Here is a 26839-nt window from a genome sequence, read left to right as displayed (position 1 = left end):
CTAGACCGGCTTTAGTGTATTGGGGCAGGGAAGGCTGCATTCAGTGAATGCTTTCCAGACATTGCCTGGGTCACACTAGGTGCTCCACGCATTTCCCAGTTCAAACCGGTTTCTGGGGCACTCAGCCCCAGCCCTGGCGCAAAAGTGGACAAAGGGGAAGGGGTGTAACCACCCCCACCCCAGGTCCACCCATAGGAGGGACCTTAAAGTTAGTCCAACCCTTAAACTTAGTATAAGTATAGGATCCCAGTCCCTAGGACTTTAGATTACCCTGGATGAAACTCTGAAACATATATCCTGGACATTCGGCATTCCATTTTGACCAGAAGACGGAAGCCATCTCCCTTGTGGTCAAGGAGTGACCAGCCTGTTCAAACAGGCACCAACAGCAACTTTGCTGGTCTGCATTTTTGAGGCTCCAGCCGGATCCCAAAGAATCTGGGACACAGGACATGGACTTCCAGACATCTCTGACCCAACCTTCGCTCACAGCAAAGCTGAGACCCATGGCGGACACGAGAGACGTGGGACCAAAACTCCTGGACATCCTGCACATTATCTGTTCTGCAATCTGGCTACCCCGGTCTATCCTGGGAGGTTAACCATGAAGCAATCACCCTAGAGAAAGAACAGGAACATGCCAGTGAAAACCTATAGCATTCTAAACATTGATTTCTTCTTATTCAAAATAATAGAGTCATGTAGGGTGTTTAAACCTCATGAAGACATAAACTCCCTGTTTGTGCCAGAGATTTTCAGTTTGCACACAACTTGGAATGAGGACATAAAAGGGTACTTTTAAAAGTCTCTCAACAGCGCATTGTACAATAAGGGGAAATGAGATGTGTAGTGCAAAATAGATAAATAGTTAGACAGGAGTCCAAGAGAAAAATGAAAAAATAGTAATAGATTAGCACATAAAGTGCCTGGGGAGATAGTAGTGCTCCATTTAAAAATGCCTGCAAAGTTAACATTTTAATGGAACATGGGTCTCTATAGTGGGTAAGCGCTAGTGGTAGATTTATTCAGAATGAGCAACAAAAATTATTCTTGAAATACATTCTGGCATATGGAATGCTCATGGATATTTTGTCTGCCGTATTACAAGTGCATTATAGCCCATAACACTTTTAATATGGTGGCTGTGATGTCTGTCATGTTTGTGATGGAGTACCCTTTCTGCCAAACTCTAATTAAGGCCCTCTGTCTTATATTCAAAACAGTATTATATTGTTAATATGCAATTTCATTAAACAGTTCACAGTTATCGATTTCCAGTTTGTCACCACTGTAGAAAAGAAGCAATCATCAGAAACAGAATCCATCCAATTTCATAGGGCTGGTCAGTGACCTTGTTTAAAGGAGAAGCATGCTCCTGTCTCTGAAACTACCTTCAGCATAATGCGGCCCAAGGGAGCCAAGTGCTTTATAAGTTTTAACAAGCTAACTGCTTTTGTAAAAGTGCTATTAATGGGATTTATTCTAATTGGATGGCGTGTTTTCTGGCTTTAAATCATAGAGAGTTCTTCGTTCCTAGCCACATTATCGGGTACATTTCATTGGCGAAGTGACAGAGCAATAATTGGCCTTACATTTTTTGGTCATGTGGCCGTTTTTCTTTTAGTGTCATCTTCCCTCGGGCAGTTTTCAGTGTGGTACCTTTGCACTAAGCCTTTTTGACAGATGGAACTGAAAGATGTTTGGCTGGCAGACACTACTGAGTATCTAGCGCTAAAATGGCAGGAGGAAATGTATTGATTTTTGGCCGGCAAATTCCGCAGTGTGCCAGGAAGGTGAAGAAAGGTAAAGCTATTATTTTCGATCTATATTTAAATGTTGGTGGATATACTTACTATTTGTATTCTAGTGAATAAAAAATGCTCTACTCAAAATGCATCCAGTGGATTATGTAGGAACAGATACTACACGATCAACATTTTTATAGACAACTAGAATTTCTAATGTATACAGTAGTGGCTGCTACCACCCAAGTGATGAGGCAGCAGTTGCTGGTAGGGGCACAAAAAAGAAAACAACAACAAAAGAATCACTTTCCTGAAGGGACCACCGCCTCTCCTTTGTCCTCCGTCCCTCCGACATCTTCCTGCATTCCCGGCCAGCAGTAGGAAGCACCCGACCTCCCAGCCTCCCCATTGCCAATCCTTGTGATTAGTCTGAGCACCGTGGATCGGGAATCAGGCGGGGAGGGTTTACATGTTCCTCACCAGGCTGTGTAATGCAGCCTGGTGGGGGACATGCAATTTGAACAGGACTGCTTGGGGCAGCCGCAGAGGGCCGGCCAAACGGCCTCCACACTTCAGGAGTGAAAACCGCTACACTACTTACTCCACCAGACCTACCCTGACCCAGAGCCATTGAATTATTTATATAGGAAAAATAAAAAGATAATAACAATAGATTTCATTTTCTTTTTTCTTTTTTTCAGTACGGCAATACTCCTCTGCCTTGACTGAATAGTGATTTTCTGATCAACAATTAAAAGTAAATTTGAAAAGGCCCTCAACATACTTCCATATGTTTGTATTTTCGTAAAATTTATTTTACTTCTTTGGCTTAGTGCCCTTACAGGTTGTGCTGCTCTGTTCAGTAAAGGTGTGGTCAGGGGCTCCTTCCGCATGAGCCCAGCCTCCTAGTTGTTTTATTTCCTTAGATGCTGTGTTACAGTCTGCCTGCTGGATTCCAGCATTCTCACCCTAGTGCTCCCTCACACCATTTCAAGTTGTAATTTGATATGGCAAAGGTTCTCTAGTGGAGGGAAGGTTTTATTAAGATTCATGGGTAAAAGAGAAATGGGAGAGGACAAGCACCAACTGTGGAGCAGTATTTTGGGGTGTGGTGAGCGCAGGATACCAGGTAGGGATCTATGTTTGGGTTCGAAGGAAGCAAGAATTCCACCTTATGTTGTAATGGGGCACGGCAGGGTGCATGTAGGTGGCTGTGTTTGGGAAGATACAGAATGCTATGCATGAGGATAATATGTTATAGGCCTATGGAATAATTGATTCCAGATATGGTGATTTGTTTGCTTGGTGGGCGGGACAATGAATCAACGTCTAGGTATAAGATATGTGTTTTTTGAGCAAGGCAAGATTCCAGTTATGTGGCTGTTTTTTGAGTTTGTAAAAAATTCTGATGCCCAAAATGTGGTGTCGTGAGCAGACTAGGTAGTATTGAAGAGAAAGTAAATGTAGGTCCCTGGATCCATTTTAGTATCATACTGTTTTTCCAAAAGTATTTAAAATGTAAAAAGCTACATATACATTGTCATACTTTCATGTATTATCTTCCACCCCTACGTAATAATTCTGATAGTAAATCTTAATATGTAAATCACAAAATCAATATTTATCTTTTCATTTATTGTTAAAAGAATTTCAAAATTATAGTCCAAAAACACAACAGGGACAATAAAAATATGCTTTTCTAACACATCAAAACATATAATCAGCTCCATTTCAATCCCCCTATAATGATTAACAGAAGACATATTATAATATTGTGTAAGCATCATTAATTAATGTACACCATCACTCTCCATTGAACTGATGGTGTACATGAAAGATACGTTCTGTTCATGAAAGATATGTTGAAAGTGTGCTTCAGTTCTACATTTTAGATTTGAACAACTAACAGCACTCTCTACAGACTTAAAATAAAATTGTTTACACATTTAATCAGTATACCAACCCACATGTTTCAAGAGAAACTGCAAACGACTTCCCTTCATAAAAGCTTTGTGCGCTGCAGCTCCTCACACTGAATGTGCTCCAAACTTGTTACAGCCACACCTGCTTCCATCATGGCCTCTTTATCCTATCTAGCTAAAGTATGAGGTAAAACAGCTATAAATTGGTTTTTTTGAAAGAAATAAGTAACTTTATCACTTGCTGCTTGCACCGATTTTAGAAATGTACAAAAGTAAATGGATCCCCACCATTATGTATGGCATGGGGGTTTGGGGTTGGAGAGATAAAGTGGCAAAGTGGAAGAAAATAGATTTGGTTGGTGCCTGTTGGGGCTTCCCCCGTTTGACTCCACATTTCTCTTCGCTCCTGGAATTAGATTTAGAATATGTACAAGACCTTATAAATGCAGCCTCACTGGTACTTTGGTGCTCAATTTGGGTGAACAAGGAAGCAGAACTTACCCCCAGATGCATCAAGCATCCATTTTGCGATTCCTTATTAGCGAAAAATAAGGAATCGCTAATAAGGAATAGCAAAATGCTATGCAAGAAGAACTCGCTCAAAAAATAGCAAATTCTTAAAATTCCTTAAGTGCGACTCGCAAATTGCGAGTCGCAATTAAGGAATACCTCCCCTTTCATTCCTATGGGCCTAGAGGCCCATAGGAATGAAAGAGAAGACATTCTCAATTTGCGAATCACAAATTGAGAAAGCTATTTCAAGGGTGTAGAGGTGTTCAAAGGACATCCTGATGATGCATCCCAAATGCAAAAATACAGGTCGCAAAGGGGCAGATTCTGAGAATCTGCCCCTTTGCGAGCAGATTTTACCTTGATGCATTTGTGCCTTAATCATTTATTGGAGATTTCCTTTCCTTTAAAACTGTGCAGAATATCTCCAGGATAAAATATAAGGGAAACAATCATAGCCTTGGGTTGTGTGTATCTATTTGAAAAATCCGAGACCATCACAAAAAAAGTCAAAGACTGGGTTAAGGACTGTTTCATTAAGCACAGGCAGGTTACGAGGGAGGCAGCGGAAGTAATGAAGCCAGCAGTGAGAGAATATCATTTGATCCAGATGTCAGTCAGGTTTGCTTCTTATTTGCTTTTTGTTCAGAATGTCTGGAAGTGAATGTTATTGACCCAGTTTAGATTAGAAACCATTCATTGACGGTTATGCTTCCTGCAAGTGCAATTTTCCCACGCAAATATATGTGTTTGCCCATGTGATGAGCAGTCACCACAGACTCTCCTACACTTTGTATGTTTTTGCAAATGCTACCTCCCTTTTAGTCGGAGATATTTATTACCATTGTTATGGAGATATACATTTACTAAGTGTAGGGCTGCTTTGCTCTTCCTCAAAAAGCTTGAAGACTATGACACCTGTTATTCAGTTGGCTGCCTTCTGAAAGCAATTTTAGGTGGGAGGAAAACCATGATGTTTTAACAGCATATGACCTTGTTTCTTTTGTCCTGGTCCTAACTAATTTGATCCACTTCTTAGTAGCAAATGTATTTTTGTATATTTATTGGTGATATTGTTTTTATTAAGAATCTTAATATTGAGGAAAGGTTTTTATCAGATTTAGCAGATCCTGTGGTAATGTTTGCTATTTTTTAATATCAGTATCTTTTTTGCTAAACCTCCAGCATATTGTTTTATCTTTTTAATATTGTGTTTTTATAAATGAGTATCTTTTGTTATCTACTATTGTATGATCAAATAAAGATTATTGTATTGTATTGTAAGCAACTGTGTCATCAATAGTGGCCTAACAGGATAGTTTAATTTCTCATACACTTTTAGGCAGTGCAGTATAATAGCTTCATATTGTCATTAAAATAAAGGTTGAAACAAGTGGAAGAATTTAATTTGTCCTTCTTTAAATCATACCCCATTCAGAATAAATAATATACTCAACACATCCAGAACACCAGAAACCCTCTGGAATGAAATAGAATATAACAACAATATTATTTAAACACCAAATCTTTTAAAGACACATTCTAATTCATGCATACTAATATCCCACATTGAATTATACCTTAAAACAAGTATATTTGACATCCTAATACATCTCAGCATTCTTCTTACTAAAATATCGGGACCCTTTTCCGACTTATGCAGTTTAATTGTTCTATATGCTAAACCCGTTTCAAACAACCCTGATAAACAATTCACCACTGATACTACATCAACTGAAGTGTGATCCAAATCCCTTACCAAGCATCAGTGAAACCATTTTTGCCATGTTAATCTATGTTGTTCCCTAGTACCCAGTGCCATGGACACTTTGATGAATTTTGAAGCTCCTTGTGAAAGTCCTGGCATCTCACAAATGTTCCTGAAAGTTTCCATGCCACTGAAACCAGGTGTCTTGATATCACCCGCTTGTAAATCCCCACCAACAGTCCCCACTAAAATCTCCTGAAATGAAGACAGTAGCATAGAATATACACTGACATTTTCAAGAATATTGGTTGCCTCCAAAGAGGATCACCAACACCACTGCCTCCTTCTATTTGCTTGCCATCAATGCCACTCTGTCTATCATAGCAAATGGAGGAAACACATATGGATTGAGATCTCTCCATTCCCAAAGAAGCTCATCCAACCACGATGAACACCTTTGCATCCTCTGCCAGTCCATTCAACCCGAACCCCTCGGCCTGCTCACATACCTTACTGCTGAAACATTGTCTTTCCTCACTAACACACAAAATGTAACCTTGTTCTCTGTGAAACACTTTATAACAAAAGAGCCCACCAACTCAATTTATGTCCATTGTGCTTTCTTCCATTGAACACCGCCCTTCAATTGAAAATGAGTAACACCATGCTCCCCATCCTTCTAAGCTCACATCAGACTCTATTATGACATCCGGATTCTCTTCAAAATAAATTGTTCATGCCTATCCTCCTTATTCCTTAGCTCCTCTTCAGTGCTTCCCTTGCCTCTGCCTTCAGATACATTGTTTGAGAGTATTTCAGACCTCTCCTCCAGCTTTTAAACTTTGCTAACCATGATAATTCAATGTTCAGGAAAAATAGCCTGATTCATCAAAGAAAGAAGACCCTCAAAAAGTTCTAATATTCTCAAAGAAATATTATTTTAACTTAACTTAGTGTTTTTCAAGTCTCCGTCAAATTACCTTCAACTTGTCTCTTGAGAGTTTCAAGCTTCAACTAACAGTATATACCACAAAACCTAAAAACTGAGTCTCTGAACTTATAACCAGACTTGACTTTTGCTGTTTAGTACAAAACCATAACTCTTCAATGGGTTCACTGCCAAATTCATATGAAACATCACTATTGATCTCTTCTGAGCCATAATCAATATATTGTCCAAATATGTGATTCATCTTATTCCTTATTTGCTTAGATAAGACACTACCAGGTGCAAGCCCTTCGTGAAGCACCAAGGTGCCAAAGTTCGGCCAAAAGTTCACAAACACATTTCTACATCTACCCGCCTTACGGAAACTGCAGAAATCTCTGATGGGGTTTCCAATTCAGGATAACCAGATAAGCATCTTTCATATCCAGTCTTGTTAACCAGCCACCTTTTTGCAAAATGTCTCCCAGCAGATGGAGTCCTTCCATCTTGAAAAGGTGGTAAATCGCCCAATTGTTCTGATCTCTTAAGTATATTTTAGGACACATACCCTTGTCTTTCTTCTCTATCAGAAAAATACCGCTTAAGTAATCTGATGGATCTTCCTTAATTTTTTAATAATGAAGATAGACCCCTTCGCAAATAAGTCTTGAACTTACTTGTCCACCAGAATCACATGTTCCTTGCTGAAAATTGTTTCTGTTGGTTCCTGATTTTGAACTGGACAAATTCTATTCAGAATTTTTGGGCCATCTCTAAAATCTAAAGGTCCCTCTTAATCTGAGCCCATTTCTAATAAAACTGTGCAAGTCTGCTCCCTAACTGGAAGGGGATGCTAAAAAGGTCCTGATTTACACTAACCTCTGGACTGACTCTCATAGTAAATACCCATTTTTGTGGGGAAAAACTTGAACCATGAGATGTGTATTGTCCTTGACTGAAGGATCTAAAACCATTGGAGAACGAATTTCTTGCAATTATTTGGCCACAGCCATGGAAAGAACCACTTGTTCACCCAGCTATTCAAAAACTTTCTCATTAAAACCTCCTTTTTATATCAATCTGTGATTTCTGTATCGAACATAAATCTCCCACACATCTAAATATGTTCTTTATAAAGGCTTCATTCACCAAGCAGCACAGTCTTAGCTGCATGACCTCCCTCCTTATTTGCCAGATCAACCAACTTTGGGTCAATCTTTAGTAAAATGCTCTTTCTACATTCCACAGACAAAGCGGTATTAACAATACCTAAAAGTTGCACTGGACATTGGAAAATTAACCACAACAAGAGTGGGTTGCTAATGGAAAATGACAATCGTGAACCCAAAATTGGGTTCGGAAGCTACCTACTACAGGTCATGAGAGACCCTTCAAACCAGGGAGGCCATCCTTAATGGAAGAGGATGCCTCACACACATTATAGTGTCATCTGCAGCCTCTCCCCCCTTTGGTAAGATGGTACTTCTAGGGCAGACTCAACATTCACGAAGACTTGGCAGTAGGAGGGAGCTCTTACATAAAACATGCAGGATAAATTCGGGATCCAGTTAGATTTAAAAATACCTCCATCTTCTTCGGTTATCACCTTGATTAGTGAGGACCCTAGGTAGACTAAAAACAAATCAAGTGATGGAATCCATAGAGTTTAATGTCTCTAGTCCATCCTTAAAATACCAACATGTTTCTGCCATCAATAATTAGCGGCAAGGAACGGTGAGATCTACGTGGTCATGAGTGGTGTGCCTTCTGAAGAATGTGTGACTACAAGGACACCACCACTCCCTTGACCGATTCTCTGGTATCCCCTAAAGTATAGGGTTCATGACGGAATCCAGCAATTAGAATCCCAGGTAGGACTCACTTGGTAAATGTATAGGTGTTCCATCTCACAGTAGCATTTAGGATTTCTGTGGACACCTGTGCTTTTCTGATAGGGATCCTATAGCTCTGATGATTGCCCCAGACCAAGTAGGCTAATTAAAGGTGATAACTGATGGACCTGGAGGTATTTTTAAATCTAACTGGATCCCAACTTTATCCTGCAAGTTTTAAGTAAGAACTCCCCCCTACTTCCAAGTGTTTTGCAGAGGTTGATTCCGCACTGGTACTACCATCATACCAGGGTGCGGAGAGGATGCTGATGATGAAGCATGACACTATAATTTGTGAGGCCTCCTCTTCTATTTAGGATGGCCTCGCAGGTTTGAAGGTTCTTTTGTGACATGTAGAAGGTAGCATACACACCCAATTTTGGGTTCACACTCCTCATTTTTGATCATCAACCCACTCTTGTTGTGGTTCATTTGTCTTATTTAGGAGGACAATAGGTTGCCTTTCTTCTCTTCTCTCTTTCGTGATGACCACAAAGGACTTTGGACTCATTATCTCAATTATTCAACATCAATTTTGTTACGACTTATGTAAAGCTCTTCTACCATATCAAATATCTTTGTAAGAGGTCCAATAATGTCAATAAGTTTATCTTGACAATGTATTGAACTCTGAAATCTTATTGAGTTATGTATTCTTTAAAGGAACTGCTGTATTTGGTGGCAATAAAAGAGGTATTGCATAATATTAGTCTAATCTCTTGACTTAAGTTCACATTACCATGATCGAATCAGTCATTCACTGAGGATCAATATTCAGTGCAGCTGAAGTATATCAATTGGGATCAAGATTATACCAACAACAAATATACAGTAATACAAAAAAGTCAAGTTTTTAAATTGCATCTCAATTTTTATCTCATGCATTACTAGCTAATGTAAATACTAGTTTGATAAATCAATACTATTACAATATCTATAGTAGAATATTCAAACAAATTATAGAGTTCATACTAGAAAGAAGAGGAGAATCAATAAACAGAAAGCAATAGAAAGATGTGAGAAACAAGGAAGAAACATTGAAGTCCAGTGTCTTTCTGAGAAAGGTGAAACCAAAGAAAATGACTTAATTGCAAAAAAGTGAGGTATGCAGCATGCTGAGAACTCCATTTAAATTGTTAAGAAATTCTATCTCTCTTTCGGCGATACAAGTCTGTCTGCACATATTTATTGTGTGATAATATGACGCCGGCAAGATCATAAAGGGATCTTCTCTCATATTCTAAAGAGAAAGCTCGAATTGTAGACATGTAGGCAACTGAAATAATCTAGGTAGTATAAGAGCAATGATCAATGTACTAAGACCATAATTATTAACCCATTTAGTCTAAAGCCAGATACTCACAGCATTCTTCCAAAGGCAGTATGAATGTATGGGGTTGTTCTAGAAAACCAATGAAAGCAGGAGTCAGTCTGGTTGTGTCTGGGAAGAAATACAGGACATGTGGTATGGAGTTGTGCTATGCTTTTATTTGGAAGTTTTCTTAAGCGCTTCGTGTTCCCTTTCATTTACTTCAGAAAGCTTGGTAAGTCAGAAATCTGTCTGCTTCAAATGAGAGATGCTGGAACACAATTCAAAATAAGTAGAACCCCATCCAATAATGTTTAATCAATATACAATTTATTGGAATTCAGATTTAGATAAACCACACATGTTCAGATTTCAGGTCTGTACTGAAGAGAATATAGATTAAATCTGACCAAAGGCCTTGATATTAATGATTTCAGAGCCTTGGCCTCTGCCCACTGACAGTCCTTCCTCTGTGTTTGTAGACATATTGGGTGAAGATTTGTGTCTTTGTCAATTACAGGGCTTTAACGGGCATGGAGTGTAGTTTGTGGGTGATGGATACAATGCTAGTTATGGAACCGTGTTTGGGAGATGGAGAAAGACAAGATGGCAATAAGTTGATACATTTTGAGGTAAGGTGAGGAAAAGATAGGTCAATAATATTATCGTTCAGAGCTACAGAGGATTCGGAAAGTAATGACACTGACTTCGGATTGCGTTTTGGAGTGGGGTAATAGAGAGCATCAGGTATGGTATAGATTTTTAGGGAAGCTGAGGGAAAGGCAGGCTAAACACAGTGCCGGTCTTTAAAGTAGTCCTAGTAAGCTCTGTATTTTTTCCGTGGGATTTAAATTATTTTCTGTTTTATCCTTGCGTACTGATTCGTTTCATTAATTTGTATATCTGAATTTTACTGACTTCAGTCGCTTAATAAATAGATGTGTGAACTAAACAGATACTGTAGCCAAACGTCTATGACCTAGAAAGTCTATTGAAAAACAAATGCTCCCAAAATATTCCTTCCCTTGTGATGAACCAATTGAGATCAATTTCTAGATTAATTGGGAGCTATGATGAAAAGTTTAATGGAAATTCAGTAAACCAAATTAATGAAATTGTCTGCCCTTTAATTATACATATATGATTTGTTTTCAAAGCTTATTGACAAAAGATTCATGCATTTAAGAACTCTCTATTGGTAAATGAACAAAAAATGTATTAGTTGAAAGTTCTCATAATACAATGTGAATGTCTTGGTATTGTAACTCTCAGACCTACCACTAATAAATATATATAAAACATAAAACGGAATGAAAAGTTCTGTAGTTAATAATGAGGAAGCAATAGTTTTGAAAATAATGAAAGACACCTATCAATGAGAGGAGATGGATTTCCTGCTAAAACAAAACCTTGCCCAACAAATAATGTTTTGTTAAACGACCATGTGAGATCATGAATCCATCACGGTCGCTCCCACAGCTCTCCACTCGCTTCCCTGAAGCCCTGTGCTAGCTGCCTGCCTTGCCTGCCCGGATTCCTGCTGACTGCCCTCCTGCTACAGCGCTTGCAGCATCTTACTGCGCCTGGTATCGTTTATGCACGCATTGCTTTTCCGACCTCATTTCAGAAAGTTAAAGCGCCGATTAGCGTTTAGGCTCGCACTGCTACATTGAATCTAATTGTATTAAGCGGCGATTGTGCTACATTGTATCTATTTGCATTAAACGGCGATTGTGCTTAGAAGAATCTCTGTTTGAAGCTCCGGCTGTGCCCCACTTTCGATTTCATTTAGGCGGCCATTTCGACTTGTTTGGGGTTTCTCCCGTGTCTCCTCCCAGACACCGCCTCCCAGCTGACCCTCCCACACACTAACTCACTACACCAGCCCCGTCCTCTCTTTCCCTGTGACCGTCTGGATTCCATCCATCACGGTCGCTCCCACAGCTCTCCACTCGCTTCCCTGAAGCCCTGTGCTAGCTGCCTGCCTTGCCTGCCCGGATTCCTGCTGACTGCCCTCCTGCTACAGCGCTTGCAGCATCTTACTGCGCCTGGTATCGTTTATGCACGCATTGCTTTTCCGACCTCATTTCAGAAAGTTAAAGCGCCGATTAGCGTTTAGGCTCGCACTGCTACATTGAATCTAATTGTATTAAGCGGCGATTGTGCTACATTGTATCTATTTGCATTAAACGGCGATTGTGCTTAGAAGAATCTCTGTTTGAAGCTCCGGCTGTGCCCCACTTTCGATTTCATTTAGGCGGCCATTTCGACTTGTTTGGGGTTTCTCCCGTGTCTCCTCCCAGACCCCGCCTCCCAGCTGACCCTCCCACGCTCCGCCCCCTCCACCTTCCATTTATGGCCAATGCCTCCACGCGCAGCGTCCACGCGCCCCAGTCGCGCCGAAGGTGCGCCAAAGGTAAGCCCGTCTACGCCCTTCCGCGCCTGGCCCGCGCCCAGCGCCAGACCCCCTGCCCCTCGCGCTGCCCAGCCCCCCCGCATTACCTACGATGCCGCCACCCTCCTAGCCCTTAACCCCGGTCGCGCCCCCAATTGCATTCAAGCCACTCCTGGACACACCCATGGACCTTTCTCCTGCTACTCCTGCAAATTCAGCAGCACCGACAACACCTCCGCTACGACTACACCACAGATTCCCGACCCCAACCACCTACAATGCATCCTTCTCAACACCCACTCGGTCCACAGACACGCCATTGACCTATGGAACCTACTAGACACCTTCTCTCCAGACGTCGCCTTCCTTACGGAAACATGGATGAATGCTTCCTCCGCACCAGACATCACCATTGCCATCCCTGAAGACTATAAGATCACTCGCAAAGACCGTACCAGCCACACAGGAGGAGGAATCGCTATCGTCCATAAGAAATCTATCCGCATCTCAACCAGCTCTGACACCAACCTCGCCAACTCCGAACACCTTCACTTCCAGATCCACATCGACCCCAAAACCACACTCAGAGGCACTCTCCTCTACAGACCACCAGGACCCCGCGCAAAATTCAGTGAAGACATCACGGACTTCATCTCTCCACACGCGCTCCCCTCCAAAGACTATATTCTTCTGGGAGACCTCAACTTTCACCTTGAAAAGATAAACGACCACAACACCGCCACCCTCGTGGACAACCTCGCCAACCTCGGACTTAAACAACTAGTCACTTCCCCCACCCACATTGCAGGTCACACACTCGACCCCATCTTCACTTCCAGCAAACATGTCTCCTTCAGCCACACTACGAATCTCCTCTGGACCGACCACAGCTGCGTTCACTTCACCTACAACAAGCCGAAACCCATCAACCACTCCCAACCTACCCTGCAAAGAAACTGGAACAAAATCACCACGGACCAAATCTCCGCATCGCTCCTTCGAAACTCCCCAGCCCTCTCTTCTAACGCCAACGAAGCCGCCTCCAACCTCACCCTATGGTTATCCAACACCGCCGACACCTTAGCACCACTGAAAAAACGTCAAAGCAAACCTGGCAGCAAGAAGGCCTCATGGTTCAACGATGATCTTAAGAAATCCAAGAAACTATGCCGCTCCCTTGAAAAGGCCTGGAAAAAAGACCCATCCACCAGCACCAAGGACGCCTTCAAAAGCGCCACCCGCACTCACCACCAACTGATCCGAAAAGCCAAGAAAACAGCATTCAAGGATCGACTTGACAACAACGCCCACAACAGCAAGGAACTTTTCAACATCGTCAAGGAATTTTCCAACCCCTCGGCCAACTCCAACGACATCACCCCCTCTCAAACCCTCTGCGACTCCCTAGCCTCTTTTTTCCACAACAAGATTGCTGACATCCACAACAGCTTTGACAACCAACCCGGAAACCAACCCACCCTACCATCTGCTGACCATCTTCCCCCCGTAAACACCCTTAACGCCTGGAACCCAATCTCCACTGAGGAAACCATCCGCCTGATGAATTCCATCCATTCTGGATCCCCCACAGACCCATGCCCTCACCACATCTTCAACAAAGCAGACTCCGTCATAGCACCGCACCTCCGAGACGTCATCAACTGCTCCTTCAACTCTGCTACCTTCCCAGAAGACTGGAAACACGCTGAACTCACCGCCCTTCTGAAAAAACCAACAGCAGACCCCACCGAACTCAAAAACTACCGCCCCATCTCGCTTCTTCCATTCCCGGCCAAAGTCATTGAGAAAGCCGTCAACAACCAGCTCGCCGCCCTCCTCGAAGTCAACAAATCCCTCGACCCCTCACAATCTGGCTTCCGAGCAAAACACAGTACTGAGACCGCCCTCATCGCAGCAACAGACGACATTCGAACTCTACTGGACAATGGAGACACAGTCGCCCTCATCCTCCTCGACCTCTCTGCAGCATTCGACACAGTCTGCCACAGCACCCTTCTACAACGCCTCAATAACATCGGAATCCAAGGAAAAGCACTTGAATGGATCACCTCGTTCCTCACCGGAAGAACCCAGAGAGTCCGCCTTCCTCCATTCAAGTCCGAGGCCTCTGAAGTCATCTGCGGCGTACCTCAAGGATCCTCACTCAGTCCCACCCTCTTCAACGTATACATGAGCCCCCTCGCGGCCATCGCCCGCCAACACAACCTCAACATCATCTCTTACGCGGATGACACTCAACTGATCCTTTCTCTCACCAAGGACCCCAGCACCGCCAAAACTAACCTACACGAAGGAATGAAAGAAGTCGCCGAATGGATGAAACAAAGCCGTCTGAAACTGAACTCAGACAAAACAGAAGTCCTCATCTTAGGTACATCCCCCTCTGCTTGGGACGACTCCTGGTGGCCGGAAGCCCTCGGAAAAGCACCCATCCCGACAGACCACGCACGGAACCTAGGCGTCATCCTGGATTCTTCACTCTCAATGAACAGACAAGTCAGCGCCGTATCCTCTTCCTGCTTTAACATTCTTCGCATGCTCAGAAAAACATTTCGCTGGATCCCCTCCGAAACAAGGAAAACAGTCACCCACGCTCTGGTCACGAGCCGACTGGACTACGGAAACACCCTCTACGCAGGTACCACTGCTAAACTCCAGAAGAAACTCCAACGAATCCAAAACGCCTCAGCCAGGCTCATATTAGACATCCCACGCAACAAACACATCTCTGGTCACCTTAAGGACCTCTACTGGCTACCCGTCAATAAGAGGATCACTTTCCGACTGCTTACCCACGCACACAAATCACTCTACGACATCGGACCAGATTGCCTCAACTCTCGACTGTCCTTCTACACCCCCTCCCGCCAACTTCGCTCTTCCAGCCAAGCCTTCGCCACTGTACCTCGCATCAACAAGACCACCATGGGAGGCAGATCCTTTTCATACCTGGCTGCTAAAACATGGAACTCACTCCCCGCTCACCTTCGCCTCACCCAGAACCACCTAGCGTTCAGAAAGCAGCTTAAAACGTGGATATTTGACAAATAATCCTCCTCCCCTTCCTAAGCGCCTTGAAACCCTCTGGGTATGTAGTGCGCTATACAAATTTTATGACTTGACTTGACTTGACTTGTCCTCAGCATCCTTACCTCTAAGCACATTCAACATTGTTTTTATACTGTGTTCTATTGTTCCTGCATTTATATATAGCTCTATACTCCCCACGAGGCTCGCCTTTAAAAACATTTCATTCTGCTGGGTACCTAAAACTTCTGCCTTTTCACTAGCAGCTAAGAAAAGAAAAGCTGACAGAAAAATCATCCACACTACAACAAAAACAAACTAAGTGCTTGGGTCTTTCAGTGTCTGGGAACTAAGCAAATAAACCACAAATACTAATCAATAAATATACTAGCTGAGATAGACTGTGACCAGTTTCCAGTCCTGGCAGCAATTGTGACTGTTATAAATTATGCTGGGCTTGGAGGCCGGCAAATAAATTCCTTTCATGTGGAAAATAGAAATGATGTATGTCTATAAAAGTGTGAGCTGCCAATTTGGGGATGACGTGCCCTCTAGTCCCTTTATACTAAAATCGTAGGATTTCAATTAAGCCACTCTGTTCTATAATGGAGAGGTTGAGATTGAGGTTTCATAAAATGGCACCCGGGCAGGCTTGCAATATTACAGCCCACTGGAGATAAGATTGTGTGAATTTTAATTTGCTTTTAAGGCTCAATTGTTTGCAGTATGCGATCCAGGTTCTTTTTGTCTTAATATCTTGATAAAAGGAAACCTTTTTAAAGCATTAGTAATAGGGCTAGAACACTTAGCCAAGGTCCTGGGTATTTTCTCACCTTTCCCCCTTTCTCTTCAAAAACCACTATCCTGTTTTTTTGCAGAACGTCATTACACATTTTTTGAATAGCGTTATTACGCTTTCTTTGTTGAACGCCATTTTTTAGAATTTCATTAAACATGCCGATACTTAGGATTTGCAGTCCATCATTAGATTTTAAAAAGCACACTACAGTTACCATCATAGGGGCCCTGCATATTACATTGCTATATCCAATTTGTTTTTACTGCTATACATTAACCGAACAATAATCTTTGTAATACATAACTAACCATTCACAAATAGGCACACAGGGCGTCAGCAATAGGGGTGACTGTACTATGGTTTACCATTGTTCTAGTTACCATCGGCTCAACTTTTTCGGTCCATGAGTTGATATCATCTCCACCCTCCATACTGAAAACGCTGCTGATAAATTAGAGGCAACCAATAGCAAATCTACCTATAGGATATATTTTCTGACAAAGTAAACCTGAAGAGAGTTGAGAAATTGTAGATCAGGAGCACTAAAGAGGATGCCTATGGTACAAGCTAGCTATAGATTAAAATTGCACTGTAATCATCCTCTCCTTATTTAATTGAACAGTGCTCCAATAACTCGCTATGCAAAGGAACTATTCCCAGCATAGAATAGATGTCACACCTGAGCCTGATATGTTTTTATGTCTATTTGAGACATTTTGTACAACTGATAAGAATGCATAAAGTTAACTTCATTAATTAGGCTAACAACACTCAGCTAATTATATCAGTTGACCGATCCACCCTTTCTCCACTGGAGGCTTTCCATAGTTGCATGCATGATATTTCCTCATGGCTAAGCCACAACCCTTTCGAATTTCATGTAGGTAAAACTGAGATCCTTTGCTGTTCCATTGGCAAACCTTCTCACAATTAATCAGCTGATTTTTGGCCAGTGGCAGGTAATACTGCTTCAATTGTTTCCTCTTCTGTTCGTATTCTCGGCTTTCATATGGACACAGATCTCTTTCTCTCCCATCAGGTAAGCAGACCATCATCTACATTTTTTTCTTTAATGCGATACTGGGCAAAATTCAGCTCTCAGGTCAGTCTTGCCTCCTGGTAGTCCAGTGTTCCATCCTGAGCTGGCTAGATTACTGTAACTCATTCTTTTTGGATGACCCTGATTATCTACTCCACTGCCTTTATTGCATTCAAACTGTGAAGGCTAGACTAGCCTTATCCCTCCTTCACCAATCTTCTTCGTTTGATGCCTTGAATTACCTACACTGACTATCAGTGCCTAAGAGGGTCATATTCAAATCCCTTTGCCTTGTACCAAAAGGCATACATCTGGTAGGGCCTGGATTTTTACAGGTGAAATGTTAGTGATATTTCCCAAAATGCTGTTTTCCTTTTCCCATTCCTAACTTGCTGACTATCCGAAGTTCAGGTGGGCACTAGCTAGTTGTCGAGCCTTCCTTGTGCAATGTCACGTGCCTTTAGAATATTCTTCTCCCCCTTCTTTGATCTACTAGCGAGTACCTGACTTTCAGCAAAGTTCTTAAAAGGTATCTTTACCCACTTTAAGTTTCCTTGTGCTGCTAGATAGTCTGCATTAGCTGGATATCAGTACCAGGACACTTTCCCAGCTATCAGCTGTGCTCTACAAATGTTACTAATATTAATACTAATAATAATATTTATGAGGCTGGCTCTGCGGTGTGCTTTGTTGTGCATAACAGCACATGCAAAGGTTGAGGTCAGACTTCCTCACCAGCATTCACTTTTGTAATGTGGGAAGGGAGGAAGGGAGAAGATCACAATACAAAGAGAGTGGCACATTGTAACAGGGGCATTATGCGAAGCAAATAATCATCTTCAAGACCGATGTATCCTTTGACCAATAATGGCTGCTTCCATGTATAAAAAGTATACATGCACATAATACTTGAGAGTTCGTAAGAACTTGAGGTGGACGCAAATAGTCAATGCATTCCCTTGAAACCCAAATGAAGAGGGTAGCAAGTGTTACCATGCTTTTAGTAACTTTTGACCTGTTTGAGCTACAAACAACCTTTTCTTGTTTCAAATCTGCAGATTATGCAGCAGATAATGAATTAAATGGCAAATGTGTCAAATCCATAACTATCCACCAAACAACACACTGCATAACCATGTAATTCCCATGATCCTGCTACTCATCAGTTAAATAAATTCCAAAAATTAGAATTGCTAGTCCCAGTTACTATAAAACACACCTCGACGAATGTCTCAGGAGATAGCCAGAATTGTAGTTAAATTGAATATATGAAAAGCTGTGAAGTACGCTCAGGCAGTCAAAAGTGTTTACTAATAAAAACAGAAGGCATACTTAATAAAAGCAATACATGTCTGGTTGCAAAATAATTTTGTCAATGCAAGAACTCAGTCAAGTGAATAAGACCAATGGACCAAGGAACCAGAAAACAAGACAAAATGTGACTAAATTGGCCAAAAATAGAGGCAATTGTAGAAGCAAAGAGAATGTCGAAGTGCTGTCAGTAGCCAAGATGAAACTGGGGTTAAGACATTATGAAGACTTGCATTCCACTTGCAAATATTCTGTGAATGGCTTACAACATTTTGTTTCAAAGAGTATTCATAATCCCCTCATTAATTGTTTTTGGCCAGTACCACTTTCTGCATTGCTGCCAAATCACATAATCCTTCGATCCATTGCTTAACATTTGGCATAATTAGAGATTGCCATTGTAGTTATGTGTTTTCTTTAGTCACAGAAGTAAGCTGGACATGTTCATTTGTAAACTGGCCCAATAATTTCTGCTGTGCAACATGGCTTAAAGACAAGAAAAAAAGCAGAATGATGGGGCCTGCATTGACCGCGTCATAGTGCCTTTTTTTTCTTTATGCCATGTTGTCCAGGCAGCAGGAGGTGATCTGGGGAAAGCGATAATGGACAGCTGAAGGAGTGCGAGGTAAAGAAATAACTGACAGCTGGGGAGTGCAGGGGCCCCAGTGGGAAAGCAACACAAGTGAGGTGCGGGGGAGGATGGAGGGAGAGGGATTGCAGATACATGCACTCTACAATAGTGCATGCAGAAAAAGCAAGAAAAAAGTGTCTGAAGGAGCACACAGCCAGTGGAAGGAAACTTGCCGCATACAGCAAGCTGTACTTGGTCCATGCTCCACAGCAGGGAAACATACAAGGCCCAAGGAGGAAGCTGGAGGCGAGGTAGAGGCGCTAAACATTAAGAAACTAGGAAACGAGAGTGACAGTGAAGCCAACCAATGGTAACTAATTGTTATAACGTTTTTTTTAGCAAAAGATTTCGCTGACAGTGCATATGCACTGTTCAGACGAAACCAAAAGAGAGACGGGATAGCCATTTGTATTTGAACAGGACTTGGAGCCCAAGTATATAAAGCTCACATGTGTTTCCAGAAGGTGGTGCTACATCATCTATTCAGTGTAAGAAATAAATTAAACAAAGTCACGCTTCATAGTACCTGTGACAGTGGCTGCAAAACAACAGAGGTGATGCCCTTTCAGCTGAAATACTAAATTACTTCCTGAAGTAAAAACTGAACATCACAGAGGGAGAAAATAACTTGTAAAAGTGTAAACATCATCATCAGTTTATCTCTGAGGGTAAATTAAATCTTGAAGTAGATGCAATTGTTATTGCATTATCACCTGCAATCCCTATATTACAGGAAACAACTACTGGACAAAATATGCAATGGCACTATGGCTGCCCAGAAAATAAAGTGTATTTTTGAGGAGTGCCATTTGTGGAAAACAGTGCAACATTTTACTACACTGAACACTTCTTAATGAGACATTAGTACGATACTGCTTGATGAGGTCAGAGTGAATTTTAAGAATTTAGAATTTGTGCCACATTGTTTCCTATACAAAAAAACATTTGGGCACTTAAATTCAACGTAGGTGCCAAGTGGCTTACTTTTTTATGTAAATTCACTTTTGGAATTGACAAAATGTGAATTAATACTACTAAATTAATTATCATATTCATTATATACACTATATTGTAATATGCATGAGTAAACCAGATCCCAGAGGAAGGAGGTGGACGTTCAAGAATGGTACATATTCTACAGTTTTGTGGACCACATCAAATCTGTAAATGTTATGATATTCACAGACCTTTCTAGAGAACAGTCGAACCCTCAATATGATCAGATACTACCATTGGTATGGGCAGCAGTAAATCCCTATTAATTGTGACAATGGGGAGGAACAATCCCTCATTTTGTGACAGGAAGGGAAAGGGTTTCTCTCTGTGGAAAATATTTTTAAAAGAGAAACCAAAATTGAAAAAATGCTTAATGCTCACTTGCTGAGCATTTGCCCACGTGTAATTGTACATGATATATAATTGTGCATTTGTAACCTTTTATTCATAAGAGTATTCTTGGAAACTTCTGACACTCATAGTTTCCTGGGAGTACTTCTGAAATAACATGAGAGTTCCCAATATTTTTTAATTTACACCACACATAGATGTAGTCCTGCAGGGGTAGAATTACATATTTTTGTGTATGTCATCTGTCATGAGTATAAGTTACTTTGATGTTTTTCATATCATATGATTTAATTATAATCAAAATGCTTCACTCCTTTGAGTACAAAATAGAAGACCAGTGCTCCTAAAATGTGGTAGAATTCCTCTCAAGTATAACGAGAAGTATGGTGCTGTAGAGTATAAATGAGATGAGGATCCAAAAAATCATAGCACTTTTTATTTTCAGAGGAACTAAGAAACTACATTTATTTTGAAAAATAAGGGTATGTTTAGAATTAAGGGACATAATGTTTCACTCCAACATAACACAATGAATACTCACAGGATTGTTACATGACCTGCATGTAGTCAAGGAAATGACTATCAAAGTTTGGGAACAAACATTTCCAGCGACTCAGTTTCAGACACTTTTTAAACATAAAGTTGTATATATTTGATTTATAGCTTAGTCAACAAACCAGCAGTTTTTGCATGTTTACAATAGCTTATATATCTCTTGGCCAAATACATTGTGGGTTATTGTCTAGGGCTGATACAAGAATTAAACCACTTGGTATAATTTGCTAGATTCAACTTCTGCATAGGTGGAATCTTTTAGAACAAAACCCCAATGCTTCTGACTTTCACTTGGTGGTAGAAAGGATTACTTGGAAACTGAACATATGAAACTTGATACATATTCCAAGAAAAATATTGTTGCAGTAACATAAGCAGTGAAGGACTTACTCTGTGTCAGCTTAATAAGATATTACAATGACACTTATCTGGCAGTTTTTGATAAACACTTTTGGAATTGTTTTTTGTAGCTTTTTTCTCCTCCTCTTTCCTCCATGAAGAAAGTAAGAAATGCATCAATTTGGTGCCTACATTAATGGGACGGAGTACCCCACAACTCCTGTGCCAACCCACTCTTAAGGTCCAGGTCTTGGATTTAGGAATCCTTGCCTCCATCCATCACAGACCACACCAATTAGAAGTGAAAGGCCCATGTTCGTCTCTGAGATAGTGGGTGCAATAGTTTTCCTTCACCTGCCCCTCTCTTTGGAATGCATCACCATTAAATGAATACAACCTCTCATCCTAGTGGGCTGATAGAGAATGTTGTAAAGCTAATGTAGTTTACCATCCCACCCCGTCTATTCGCTCTTCCTAGATTGGTAGCATTACTTGGAGATGTTCGCATATTCTAGGGTGTGTGAACAAGACTACGTCAGTAGTCGAAACGTTGCATTTTGGAAGGCACAAGGAATAAATAACATCTTGCCTGGAGAGCGTGGGGTCTGTCTCTTCTTTCGCCGCTGCATGTGGAGGTTTGAAGACTTTGCTGATATTCTAGTGTGTATGAATAACATTTTAAAAACAGGATTTTTACATGGGTATGTTTGTTCTTGGAAGATATTTTATGACATTGATGAAACATTTAGAGTACCATAGTAAAAGCATTAAAGCTGAATGAAAATGTCAGATCGAGGTAGCAAACTCTTAATGTGTGTTGTTTAATTAAGAAAATGCTTTAATCGCAGATAGTTTTGCATAGCAACAATCTTCCACAATATTTTTGTTGTGTCAATCCATTGGGCATCATATTTTAAAGCTATAGAAGCATACCGCATTCTCATTGTCCAAAGATATTCCGAAATGTCACTATGATGAGGATCACCAACTTATGTGCAAGGTCCATGTAGAAACCATGACCTTCATACAAAGCTGTGAACGTTGATAAATTGAGGTTCAGTGCTTAGTTTGTTCCTGTGGTTTCATGAAGTGCGCACTGACACTCATTGTTGGAGAATGAGGTTATTTATCTATCATCAGACTTTACCCAGAGCAAGAAAGATAAACACAGAGCGGCAGATTTATGAGGCCCTTGCATCACGCAAGGCGGCGTAAACGTGGCGCATCCCTACGAAAGATTCACAACGTGACGCATCTAGACAGATGCGTCACGTTGTAAAGCCCTGCGCCGCTTGTGGGCGTTCCGGCGCAGGGTGGGCGTTCCGGGGCAGGTGCGCCTCGCAAAAGTGGCTGAGTGAAATCTATGAGATTTCACTCAGTCACTTTTAAGCCAATGCTGCGTCAAAAGCCTGCGCCTGCTTGAAGCAGGCGTAGGTCTTGACGCAGCATTGTTAAAATGGGGCACCCCCAAGCCTTGCTGGAGCTGCGTCGCGCTTGCGACGCAACTCCAGCAATGCGCCACATTTCCGGCACAGATGCGTCACGCATCTGTGCCGTTTTTGCACCATGGTGCGCCGCATTATAAATGCGGCGCACCATGGCTGGCGGAGCTGTGGCGCACTGTGGCGCATGTTAACTGGCGAATCCCTGGGGATGCGCCAGTTAACATAAATCTGCCCCAGACAATTTTGCCTGCCTTTCATTCGGCAGTGCTGTTTTGGGCTCTTAAGAAAAACACTGGGCCCTATTCAACTTCCCTTACAAAGTACAAGGGAGACACAAGCAATGTCACAGCAACTGGATCATTGATGCAATTCAGCTTAGCTTTGCTCTGCGTACTTCTCAAATCGTCATCTGTTCAAAGGCACCTCATGATACCGGAAACGAGGTCACGTATTGGCCGGAAGGGAGGGGCAGAGATGCTGATTAAAAAAAAAACAGAGTAGTCAGACATTCCCTTTTATTGGTACATATGGACAGTTCTCATTTTAATCCGCAGTGTAATATTTGTCATTACTGAAAAACCATTCATGATTTATTTTACATCTTTTGTATTAAGATTAACAAATTGACTATTAAAATATTATAAACGAGGGCAATCATCATTGAGAACACATTACAGGGCATGGAAGTACAACAAAGTGCTTCTTCCTGTATATTATTGGAGATTATTTGTTCCCTATCCAGCTGCGATCAAATAAATCTCCTCTGAATTCTTTGTTATGCACAAGAACAACCGAATCTTTGAATCTCCATAATATATTCATGTGAAGCAATGAATAACATATGCAAACAGTATTGAGCATGCAACAGTATTATTTTTGCCAAAAGTAGTTATAAAATGCCAAAATAATTGCGCAGTAACAATTAGGGGGAAAATAATTGCTCAATTCTGCTGCGAATGCAGTTTATTTTAATGCAACACTTTGCATTCATAATGTAACCCATACATTCATTTGGCAGTAATAACGGTGGTGTATCTTATCAGATAATTAACTTTCACAAACATAATAACAAGACTACTGAGCACAGTAACGATAACATATGTGCTTTGACATTGAAGACCTGCAAAGAGAAAATGCTTTAAGAAGAAAAGCTTTAGCACTCTTTGAAAAGGAAGCGCTCCGTCCTCCTGCTGTAATTAAACCTTGGACACTAAAATTATTTTCGGAATATAGACCTACAACTGCTTGGAAGGAGGGTAACACGTTTCTTGGCTAAAAAATAGGAACTTGTTAAAAGACCTATAACAATCAATGCAACAAGCCACAGAGGGTGGGTGGAGGGAGTGGGGAGGCGGTGGAAATAATGAAGGAAACAGAAACTACAGCAACAAGGGTGAACAAGCATTGGCAAATCCAATAGGTCTGTCTCTCCTTTTAGATTTAATGGTTTGCCAATGTCTTCTGTTAAGGCTGTACAGCATTGGCAAAAAGGTGGTGTTGTTCAGCTCTAACAAAAGGCTCCAAAAAAAAAGATGTGATTATTTTGTAGGAGAGCACTAGTATCACAGAGTATGCCTGCAACCCTGATGACATTTTTTTATTTACCAATATGAGATGGTAAAGGAAATAAAAAAATATTAAAATTAAGTAGCACAAAAGCATTTTTCTTTATACAGCAGAAGGCCCAGCAACAATGACCCCCCCCCCCAAAAAAAAAACGTTTCATATGGCAGAAACCTACCACCAGACTTCACCACTGATTCTGGTGAATTCACAGAGAAAAATGCCCACACTGCATGCATTTTCCTGGTATTTCAGGGGCTGATCTGTTTGGAAAACCATCTGTGAAAATTACAGTGCACAGAGTAGTGAAGCAGACTTAATTCAATGCCACAAACATCAATTGTTACAGTATAACCAATCTTATCTAAGGCACACTGCACACCTTTCTACAATAGACCCTTCAAAATATAACTCTGAGCATTCATCAAACACAGCTCAATCATGCAACTACCTTGTTATTATGGTACTGGCTGCTTAGTACATGTACATCCTGCCAGGCAATGGGCATTCGCGCAGACCGCCATTCCTCTGGTGTCACACTAATTCAATCACACTACTGATAACATCTCCACAAATCAAATTAAAGTCCAATCTAAAAAAACACAACATCACAACAATTCCGAGTAATCCCTGGACTACCAAAAGCGCAGTGATACCATAATGATTTCCAGATTGTGCTATACAAATCTCAAATCACCGCAATGGGGCCTCCTTAACTATGAGGTTTCCATATTTTGACACAGATACAGGCCTAAAGTGACTTGCAGGTACACATTTCCACGAACCTGATGAAAATTAAATGTTATATTTCTCCTAAAAAAGCTCATGGCCCACAGTTCTGAAGTGACACACCTAAACATTGCTAAATGGCGTCTCCTATCGTATCCTCGACCTATTCTCCCCTGGCTTCTCCATCATCAAGAAAGACAGGGAAATCACACTGGGGCGGCATAGCTATTATCCACAAGACAAACATCCACATAACAAAAACACACATCTTTTCCTACCGCAAATTTGAACATATCAGCGTAAACTTTAAGACAAAGAACAACAAAACTACGAAGTGCCACATCCTCTACCACCCTCGAGCAAACACACCCTCATTGGGCAACACCTATTTGAACTGATTATGCACAGCTCTCTCTCGTATGCCAGCAATCTATTCCTTGGAGACTTCAACCTTCACAGGAATGATGAGAACGCCACCCTCCTACTATCCCTAAACTATCTCTTTCTCAGTGAAAACCTAATCCAGCACTGCAAAGGGCAAACCCATACCCAAAGGTGCAACCCTGGGCATCGTTTTAGCACACAAGGAAGCATTAAATATCCAGCATCATCATTCCAGTTGACTGGTCGGACTACCTCATCATTCTGTCTCATGTCAACCAAATGGAAACCCCCCATTGTAGCACTCAAAAAACCATACAATGGTCCCACAACATAAACCAGATTCCCCTCCCTGGATGTCCCATAGGAAACAATTAAATTCCTTCTCTCCTCCTCTCCAGACAACCTGCCAACAGAGGACCTTACTTCTCACTATAACTCAACAATGTCTTCCATCCAAGACCAACTAACTCCCTGAAAATGTAAAAAGTCAGAGACAACCCTTCGAGGTCCTGGTTTAACATAGACCTTAACACAAAAAGAATACAACTGAGAGCAGCAGAAAGACTCTAGAGAACAGAACCCTCCACCCACCACATCAAACAGCTCAGAGTTGAACGCATAAAATATAAAAATCTCATTGTCAAAGAAAAATACACTTTCTTCTGCAGAGCGCAAATTAAAGCTAAAGACTGCCTCAAGGAACTGTTGACCATCATTTAACAACGAATCTCAAACCCAATAAAACCAAATCTCTAAATAATACTGTGAGAACTTCACCAAATTCTTCCAGGATAAAATCTTGAAGATTAAACTCTTCTTACACCACCACACCCTGCCATCCACTGGTAAACCTTCCCTCAGAAGGGACAAACCTAATGCTCCTCTGACATCTCCAAACTCACCAAGAGCGGCCTGTCACTGTGAGCGCTCCAAATGTGACTCCACCCTGGGCCCGCCTCAACTCACAAGAAATGGAGATCGTTTAGCACACTCTCAGAAGACATCACCAAGTTGATTGAGAATACCAAGCTCTCCTCGCACCTTGCTGATCCTCTTCCAGGCTCCTTGATGAAAAACCTAAACCTCGCCCTAACCCCTCTATGGACCAAAATCATAAACAGCTCTTTGAGTAATGAATGGGTCGATGCCTGACTGCCTCAAACTTGGACAAATTATTCCCTTGCTGACAAAACCAGGTGACGATCCAGAGGACCCCAACAATGTCAAGCCTGTCTTTAAA

General features: G+C 41.4%; 1 protein-coding gene across 21 annotated transcripts in view; it reads left to right on the top strand.

Annotated features, from left to right (window-relative positions):
• PTPRD (protein tyrosine phosphatase receptor type D) overlaps positions 1-26839 on the top strand; it is a 2576377-nt gene that overhangs the window by 2031901 nt on the left and 517637 nt on the right. The gene's annotated exons all lie outside the window — the stretch shown is intronic.

The sequence above is a fragment of the Lissotriton vulgaris genome, chromosome 3_1 (genome assembly GCF_964263255.1).
Source record: "Lissotriton vulgaris chromosome 3_1, aLisVul1.2, whole genome shotgun sequence".
NCBI lineage: Eukaryota > Metazoa > Chordata > Amphibia > Caudata > Salamandridae > Lissotriton > Lissotriton vulgaris.
Note: the sequence above shows the minus strand (reverse complement) of the source record. Positions and strands in the feature narration are given on the sequence as shown.